Below are 9,842 nucleotides of genomic sequence, written 5' to 3' on the forward strand. Positions count from 1 at the left end.
GAGATTCTGGCATTTGGGCCACTGAGCAATATTATTATAATTTTTTTCTTATCCCAGATGAAGTCCTTTTTACATTGTCAAAGGGGGCTAAGCACAGGGAATGAGACAGTACCAAGGACATGTTTCTGTACTTAGTCATGAAGCACTTCTTTCAGTCAGAGTCAATGTCTTTTTCAATACTCCAAAATTGTTGAGTGAAGTTAATCTAGAGATACTCTGGAGATCACGTTTTACAGGACTCTGCAAGCAGGAATACTTCCCCATGTAGTAAAGAGCAGACTGAAAGTATACACTGCATCCAACTGGGTTAACCTGTTGTGACTACTGATTTGTGCTTCTCAGTGTTTAATGCTCTGCTGAAGGCTCACCATTACTGCATACCTTCACTTGGGCAGAATGTCAGAAATGTGCTCTCGTTCATTGAAACGTCTTTTAGATATCTGGCATTCTTGGCCATATATGACATACAAATGTTACTTCTGTGTTTTTCATTATAGCTATTTAAGCTGTGAGGCACAACAATGTTTTATAAAGCTTCTTGTTAGATATGTTGTACTTTACACAAAACAGTTCTTCTGAATATAAAGGAGTAACTTTCCTGACACTATTTATATAACATCAACTAACAAGGGGAGTAATGTGCTGTAATAGATATTGATCAATGCAGAGGCTGTATCCATATCAGTAAACCAGTTCCTCTGACTGAAATGTCTCAAAAACTGCTGGATGATGTTTTATCGTTGGGTAAAACATTTTTTTTGCAACAGATTTGATGTATGAGAGGTATTGATGGTTTTAAAGTGAAATGTCTCGACAAATCCACAACTGATAACCACAAAAATTGCATAAAGTCACACATTTTTTATCCAATGCTACCATCAGGTCAAATCATGCATCTTCTTAAAGATTTGATGCAACCAAATAAAAAAACTCTCCCAAACCCAACCACCAATAACTCATCTGCAATCTTGAAGTGAAACCAGGGCTGACACAAACATCTCTTTGTGTAGACAGCTGATTCATACATTTTACAGACTATTAAGTGAAACCTCAAAAAGCTTTTTAAATTTGTCTCTTTTACAGTCATGCATCACATTGTAAGACAATGAAATAAAACTTCAAAAAGGTAAAAAAAAAATCATAAAAAAATCCATGTTGACCTCCTTTACTGCTTTCTGAGGTATAAGTAAATTTGATATATACAAATCAATGCATCCCTAAGCTTTACATTATAACTGCATTATATTCTGCCATCTGGATACTCTCCTTGTTTTTCAAAGAAATTAACTGACAGATATGGAGCTCATGGTGGTATTTTTTCTATTTCAATAAACTGTACTCTTGTTGCAGTACAATAAGATCAAGTTTTTCCTATCAAGAGTTTAAAGTTCCTAGCATCGAGAACATAATCAGGAAGAGAAATTGTACAATTTGATGTTCACATGTCTCCTCGTGTTTGGATTTCTGACAAGATTTGTTTAGCTCCGTACCACATTGTCAGTGATTTGATTTTGAAAATCCCTAAAATTACAAATAAATCCTTTGGAACAATATCAAATAATACAAAAAAGACACCTTGAAAAACTAATCATGAACAAATAATATGTCATCTTGTGAGGGACATAAAGCAAGGTCATGCACAAAGCTCAGGTCTGGACACAATCATGTGAAGCAAAATCTAGAGTTCATCCAAATTAGCTCTCTGGTGAGTGTGTGCACAAATCTAGTGATTAACACTAATGAGACACTAATCAGAGAGGTGCTGTAGACCTTGAGGTGATGGTTTGGTCACGGGACGTTTAGAGAGATTTAGGAGCATAGAGTTCCTTCCTCCTAAACTGAATGGTTGTCCGATTTAGAGTTGGTATCTTTAATCAACCAACTTGATTATAATCTGTGGGAAAATATGAACCTCCTTTTGCAGGAGGTTTTCTCCAATATCATATCCATTATGGTTTGGTGGTGAATAGCCAGTTTGTTTATCTGGCTTTTGTCTCCCTTATCTTGTACAATGGGTGACTGTTTTACAGTTTCTAGAGTCTCAGATATGGCATCTGTTCATATTTCTTGGATACCTCATTTTAAAGGTCCTTTACCTCTTGAAATACATAACAAACATATCTGTACAAATGCTAATGATTATTTGCTAATTTTTCAAGCTGCAGACATTAAAACACAACACAGTACTGTGAAGCATTGTGAGCTGTCTAATAATTCCCACCACTCGTCTTGCCTAAAATACCACTCCTAAGACCCTGCAGCTTCTTACACATATTACATAGAAGCCTTTTCGGCCAATGACTTGTGACTATCCTCCCACAGTCACAAGTCTGAATGCCTGCTGGCTGCTTTCTATTCCACTATAAATACACAGTTTCAGACCACAGCAGTCTCTTACCGACATCCTCTGGAGTTAAAGTGCATTTCATCTTCAGTTGTTACTGTGATATTTAAAACCAAATTAGGCATTGTATGTGATGTCAGTAGATGTAATCCTGCTTTGTATTATGCATTTGCAGTTAGGAGGGGAAGTTTTTTTTCAGGAGTAAACAAATATAGATGAAAAGATTTGTCTTCACAGAAACATATGTAAAGTATGATTATGTAAAGTGAAGAAAATGTAAGCTGTAACAATTTAATAAAAAAACAGATTACTTTCAGCATAACAATTTCCAATACGTTCCCAGTCTGTGCAAGGTGTGAGGTGGATGGTACCTATCTTGGTGCCTAAACTGTCAATGAGCGAAGTGCAAAGTACGACGAGCCTCCGGTCCATCACAGGACAGTAAATAAAACATGCATGCACAAACTGATACTCAGCCACAACTTAGAGAGGTCTGTTCCCCTAATATGCTTATTTGTGAAACTGTTGGAGGAAGTTGAAGCAGCCAGGGAAATTATACACACACACACATACAGGAAGAACATGTGTTATTAATACTCTGAATATTTCAGGAACTGGTGATCTTATGTGGTTTACACATACAACCCCCTCAGATTTTATTTGTTTTATGAAGTATGCTAGTATGAAATAAGAAGATGCACAACTGTCGTGTGGATAAAACATCCCTCCTAGATGTCAGGTGTCAGAGGATAATAGGTCAACTTGAAATCTCAGAAAGACATACATTGTTCCAACTAGTTACAAACAAGGTATGCAGCATACAGCGCAAACTTTAAATGGGTCACAATCCTCTGAAATTGGTTTCTTGAACATGACAGAGAGCACACAGTACTCCATTGGTTGCCACAGAAGAGACCTGCTCAGGACAATATTTTTTCCATGTTTTGCCATGTGTTTTTGAAAAGTGGTTGCACTCCTGAGAAGCACTTGCAGAACAACAAGAAGTGACTCTAAGTAGGGGAGTTTCTCAGTGAGTTCGGATGTTTCAGAACATGCATGTGAGGATAACTCTTAATTGCACTTAATAATGTGTCTTTTTAAATATTATACAGAAGATTTCACAAAGTTCTAGCTAAGTGTTGCTCAGAAGTTTCCTGCAGACAAGTTTGCTGGGTTTGTCTCCCTCTGGTGGTTGAAGGTGAATAATGTGTGTGAATAATCATGACATAGATGCCTTTTTATCAGCACCACATCAAACATGATGAACAATAAACCAGCCAGGTGCTGACATCACAGCTGAGTCTGAGGTTGTGATGTCAAGGTGTTGCGACTCAGTTAACACTCTGTCTTATCTCTCTGCACTTCTTCAATGTCTGATTGTCAGAATCAGGAATTCTCCACTGATCCGTCACCACTTTGGCGATTGTGTGTGTCTTACATCATGCTGACATTCTTCACAGATCTCAATAGCACACACACACTCACACAAAAACACTTAGGAGCCAGCAGGTGTGAGATAACTGGGCTGGTTTAGAACAGAAACACTTTGCTGAAGCATTCAGTGTGTTCAAAAGCGTCTCCTTGTTATAGACAGGTTTAAAGCTGTCTGAACATACTGCAACAGCTATTCTAAGCACTGCTTAATCAGGGCCTCAGTTAGCAATTTTGTGTCTTGGAATATAACTGACATCAGATTTAGCATGATCTCGTGACTTTAGCAGGATAAATTCAAATCTTAGCTTCAATAAACTTCAAATTTTTGTGCTTTTAATTAGGCTGCCTTTAGGTGGGGTGAATTTATCATGAAATGAAAAATAATTTTACTCCTGATTAGATGTGGATAGAAATGTTCAGAACATCAAGGCTTCAGTGTTCTTCTGATATACTTTTTTTCATTTCTCATTGAAGTACCTTTTGCAACAGGTTGTAATGCATCTTTTGAAACACATTGTCAAATAAAGAGAAGGAAAACTGATATATTTAGAAAAGTATATCATTACTTTTAAGGACATGTTCTGTATACATTTTTGAAAGTTCAAAGTGCATTAAAGTAAAAACTTCTGCAGCTGTTAATGCAACCATTTTAGATGTGACATCATGTCAGTATGAGGTCAACGCACACACAAGTCAACACTTCTGTAACTCTTCTGCAATCAGAGGCTGACTTCATCCTTCAAGCCTCAGTTTGTGTGTATGTGTGTGTGCATGTGTGTGTTGGTCAGCGTTGCGTGTTGATTGCACCTCGTTACGGCAGAAAGCAGACGGATGGTGATGGAGGGAGTGTGTGTTTGTTTGTTTTGTTTGTTTCAGTCGGAGGCGGATGGGCAAATGTGTGTGCGTTTGTGTATGTGTATGTGTGTCTGCATGTGCGTAGGATATTGCCTCAAGTTGCATTTGATGGTTGCACAGGAGAGCAGAAAAACCATGGACAGACTCACAGACACATTTTAACACAGCTAAGACATAAAAAAGATGAACATTTACTGTTTTCATGATATTGACATTGTTTTGGTTTGTAACACATCAAACTTTTTTTTTCTCTGTCATGATTATACATTTTACTGTTTGAAATTTAGACAGGTAAAGCACTTTATTTACAACTTTAATGTTAAATTCATTTTATGAAAAAATTTTACTTAAAATCATTTAAAAGGTCGACAGGCAGATAGGAGCAGCGTCTGCCGTGAAGCGGGCGCTGTACTGGTCCGCCGTGGTGAAGAGAGCTGAGCCAGAAAGCGAAGCTCTCAATTTACTGGTCGATCTACGTTCCCACCCTCATCGATGGTCATGAGCTTTGGGTCATGACCGAAAGAACAAGATCGCGGATACAAGTGGCCGAAATGGGTCTTCTCTGTAGGATGGGTGGGCTCTCCCTTAGACATAGGGTGAGAAGCTCAGTCATCTGGGAGGGACTCAGAGTTAAGCCGCTGCTCCTGTGCATCGAGAGGAGCAAGTTGAGGTGGCTTGGGCATCTGGTCAGGATGCCTCCTGGTCGCCTCCCTGGTGATGTGTTCCGGGCACGTTCCACCTGGAGGAGACCCTGGGGAAGACCCAGGACACGCTGGAGGGACAACGTCTTGCGGCTGGCCTGGGATCGCCTTGGGATTCCCCGGAGGAGCTGGAACAAGTGGCTGGGGAGAGGGAAGTCTGGGCCCTTCTTAAGCTGCTACCCCCGCAACCAGGCCCCGGATAAGCGGAAGACAATGAATGGATGGATGGATAATTTAAAAGTCGAAATGAAAAATGAGAAGTCCAGCTGTGTGTCAGTTTCAAAATATTAATCTTTTGTTTGTCAGAGGGAGGGTCAAAATGAGTTCAAGCATTCTTGCATGAATGGCACCTTGTGATGCCACTCCTTCTGCCAGCCCCACACACAATCAAGTATTACCGCCCACTCCCAAAGAAGAATTAAAGCATCAGTAAACATCACCATCTTGGTCTCGCACAACTCTAATACTTTTTTTTTTTTGCCTTGTGGGTATGCAACTATATTGCCCATATCATAGTTAAATGTCAGTCAGTCTACTTTGGCTGCTTTTGTTATGTCAGGACACCATTACTGAAACCAGATATTGACTTTTACAAAATAAATCTAAATTCACTGATGTATAAATTATGGTAAGATTTGTTCTAAGCTCAGTGTTTTCATGCTGAATCAATTTGGCTTTAGACTTCCATAACTCTGACTGGTTACTAAGTAATGAGTCCCTCATTTTCTAAAAGCGACATTAAGATAAAATTTTTACTTTTGTGTCTGTGTGTCTATTTTATTGATAAAATATTTTAATGTCTCAGGTGTTCTTTTCTTTTTCTTCAAATAACTTTTTTTCTGAATGTAAATAATTTTTCAACAATATTTGCAGATCTTATGAAATACTGGGCATTTTTTTTCAGTTGTATGTTAATGTAAAAGCCCCATTTGTGACAAACTGTGATGTATTGCATACTCTTAACATTGTCCATTTGACTTTTTGTCCAACAGAAGCAATATTTCATAATTCTCTGCAATCTGTGATATGAAATGAGCAAGAAAGAGACGCTGGTTCATCCCTTCCTTGAAATACTTTTGATAGATGCTCATCATCACTGATTAAGAACAACATACAAGCACTAGAGTGTTGGTACATGTTCTGATCCTGTTGTCAACCATCACAATTTAACTACTGATAAAATGATTCAAACTCTTATGCATTCCTATTTTTATTATATTAAGGCCACAAAGTTCAGTTGCTGCCTAATCGAGCTCTTTATATTGAACCTTGACAGGACAAGTGACACATTGATTGCTTCACTTTTAGCATTCAGGTAGTGTTTATTTTTTGTGCGGACGAGTTCAAACCTCCTAAAATGATTGATCCTGTCACTTACTTGCAACATTTCAGAGTTCAGATGTTTGAAGTAATTTGGTCAAGTCTGGAAGCCTGATTGCACTTACTGTTTGAAACTTTTATTAAGATGTTTTCCACTAAACTCGGTTTTCTTCCTTCTGTCAGACTTGCACACAAATAACTCATAAAAGTCCCCTGCTAAATGTTATTTCAATCAAATAAATTTTTAATAACCATGCGTTGATAAATAAAACATGGGGAAACTTTGTATATGAAGACCAACTTCCACGGCATTAAATCACGCTAAACAGAAATGAAATTATAGTGAAACACACACAAAGTGAGTCTGCTTTAAAAATACATCCTCACCAGAGATTCACCAAAGCAGCTCTCTCGTGGAAACACCAGTGCCTTAATCTTGATCATTAAAATAAACATCAAGCCCCCGTCTTCATCCAGCAATCATGTTTTACTTTGGTAAATGAGCGAGAGACCTGATGGTCCCCTGGGAGGAAGACTCAGACTCCTAATTAGCTTCTGATGCAACACACCTGAGAAGCGAGTGAGACGCTTCACAGAGCTTCATTTGGTTGATTTAATGTCTCAGACAAACTTGACTGGAGCGCAGGCATTTTCTTTGTATTTTGTTTTATAACATGAAACTTAAAGACGTCATGTTTTAGGTTATGACGCTGTGTGTTTCGTGTTTGTCTTTACTTCTTAAAAACTTCACCTTATATATCACTTAAAAAATTTTGGTAGATCTTCAACATTTATTTAGTTTTTATCAAATGCTCTTTTTTTATTATTTTGTTTTGTTCAGAAAGCAGAACGCTGTAAAACTGTATATAATGTTGTGTCCATGTTAGATGTAGTTAAGGGTGTATTAGACATATATATGATGCAGTCTGATCGTATTTATCCTTACAGATTCTTTTATTTTAGGTTTTCTTTCTCTCTGAAATGTTTCAGATCCTGAAAATAATTGCTTTCATAAAAAACAATCTGAAAGAATAAAAACGTTATTAACTCAGGTATTTAAATAAGGAAAAACGCTACCCAGACCAACCCTGATGGATGTGAAAAAAAAGCAGTCGCTCCCTAAACTTAATAGCTGGCTCAACTGTTGGTTGCGATAACTGTAATAAATGTTTTACATCACTGTGGAGGAATTTTGGTGAAATAGCTTTTGCAGAATTGTCCTAACTCAGTCACATTGGACAGTCTTCCAGTATAAACATCAGATTTAAGTTCTTCGTTTAATTTCTTTTAGCCACTCAGAGATGGACTTGTTAGAGTCCTTAAAATTATCCTCCTGCAAAAACCCACAAATTTTAAGAGCTAGAACTGATGGTCAGACCTTTTCCTTCAAGATTTTCTTCTTCAATATATTTCTAAACCTCTGCTTTAAGTTTCTCTTCAATTAAGAGGTTCAATTAAGCTTCAGAGCTAGACTTGAATATTAATAATCATGTTTTTCAAAGTATTATGTATTCTACAATGTGCACCACAAGCTGTCATTTTACTAAACAAAACAATATTATATCCATGTGTTAAAAAGTTGAGTTTATTTAACTTAAATTTTCCATCATAATTTAACTATTGATAAACTGATTCAAACTCTTGTGCAATTCTATTTTTTGGAATGCATAAGCTTGAATCAAACACACTTGATTGGTGTCTCCAGTCCAAACTTTCACGTCGAGCTGAAAACAGAGTTTATCTTAAACCTCAGATTTCTGTGAAGCAACTCCGGTCACAATGTCCAGGTCAAAGGTTGAATCCATCCTCTAACTACAAATATACACGCGCACAGCAGTCATGTCACAAAGGATGGTGTATCGAGTCGTCATGCCGACAACAGACATTACTGCTGGTTTCATCACGAAGACAATCCCAGGCTGGCCTCAGTGTGTGTGTTTATAGCTAACCCTCTTTTTTCCTTTTCTTTCTTTCTCTTTTTCTCTGTCCCTCTCTTTTTCTCTCTCTCTTCCTCTCTCTCCCTCTCTCTCTCTCTCATACACACACGCACAGTATTTTGTTGTCTTCTTATCTCAGTTTTACATCATCCCTGGTGACCTCTGAGTGTATATGTGTGCGCGCATGTTCCAGGGACAGGCTGGGACAAGTTCAGGTTTATTGCAACAGGAAAAAAAATATAATAAGTTTTGTGCTGTGATGTTCTGTAACAACAAACAATGACAGATAGCAATGGTACGGTGTCTGTATGCACTGACTGCCTCCTTTCATTATAATCTGTGCTTTTCTGATTTGTTTTGTCAAGCAGCCAAGCGCTGTGTTGTCAGAACATTTTACTCGAACAAATAAAAGCCTTTTACAAACAGAAGGCTGCAATAGGAGTCAATATCATGAGATGCTAAAATCTGAAGCAGGTCCCTTAATATTTTTCTAATGTGTCATAAAGTTTAGATTTGAAAATATTTTTAAAGCTAGAATAAATGTTACTGTTTTTAATGTATGCAATCACCACACAACAATAGAAATATTGTTGTTTGAACAGAAGGGATTCAAACTCTTCTCTGGTTCAATAGATATAATTAGAGACTTAGAAATTAGTCCTTTCATTTTTAGAGCTGCATCTTATCTCTGATGCTGTCACAATCCACAAATTGAGAAAACATGAAACAGTTTTAGGCAGCCAACTAAGATTACTGCAAGAAAGCATCATCAACAGGTAAAGTCAGACTTCATGATTCAGCTGTAGCGAAGAGCCTTGGCACAAATAGCATCCAGGGGAGAGTTTCATGTAAAACAAAACAAAACAAAAAAAAGAAAATATTGGCAAACAGTTATTAAAGTAGTATAGATTCCAATTGATCACTGAGTCAGTCATTGATGCTCTTCAACAGACAGTTAAAAATTACTTAGACCAGATAGTTTGAGCTCCCAGATGAACTCTCATAATTTCTCATTGACAAACTGAGATGAGAGTTTGATAACAAGTTGGGCAAAATATATTCAATAAAAAAGTGTTAAAGTGAGTGATTTAATGAACATTTCAAGAACAGTGGTTGTAAAAATATTTTTCTGAGCATAATTACAGTACTCCAACAAGTTGTTTTAGATCAAGTACATGGGTAGGTTTTGATTATTAATATTGAAAACAATGCATGGAAAGAAAAACAAGTAACATTTTCCTATCAAGTGAC

The sequence above is a fragment of the Poeciliopsis prolifica genome, unplaced genomic scaffold, assembly GCF_027474105.1.
Source record: "Poeciliopsis prolifica strain line A6 unplaced genomic scaffold, Auburn_PproV2 SCAFFOLD030, whole genome shotgun sequence".
Classification (NCBI taxonomy): domain Eukaryota; kingdom Metazoa; phylum Chordata; class Actinopteri; order Cyprinodontiformes; family Poeciliidae; genus Poeciliopsis; species Poeciliopsis prolifica.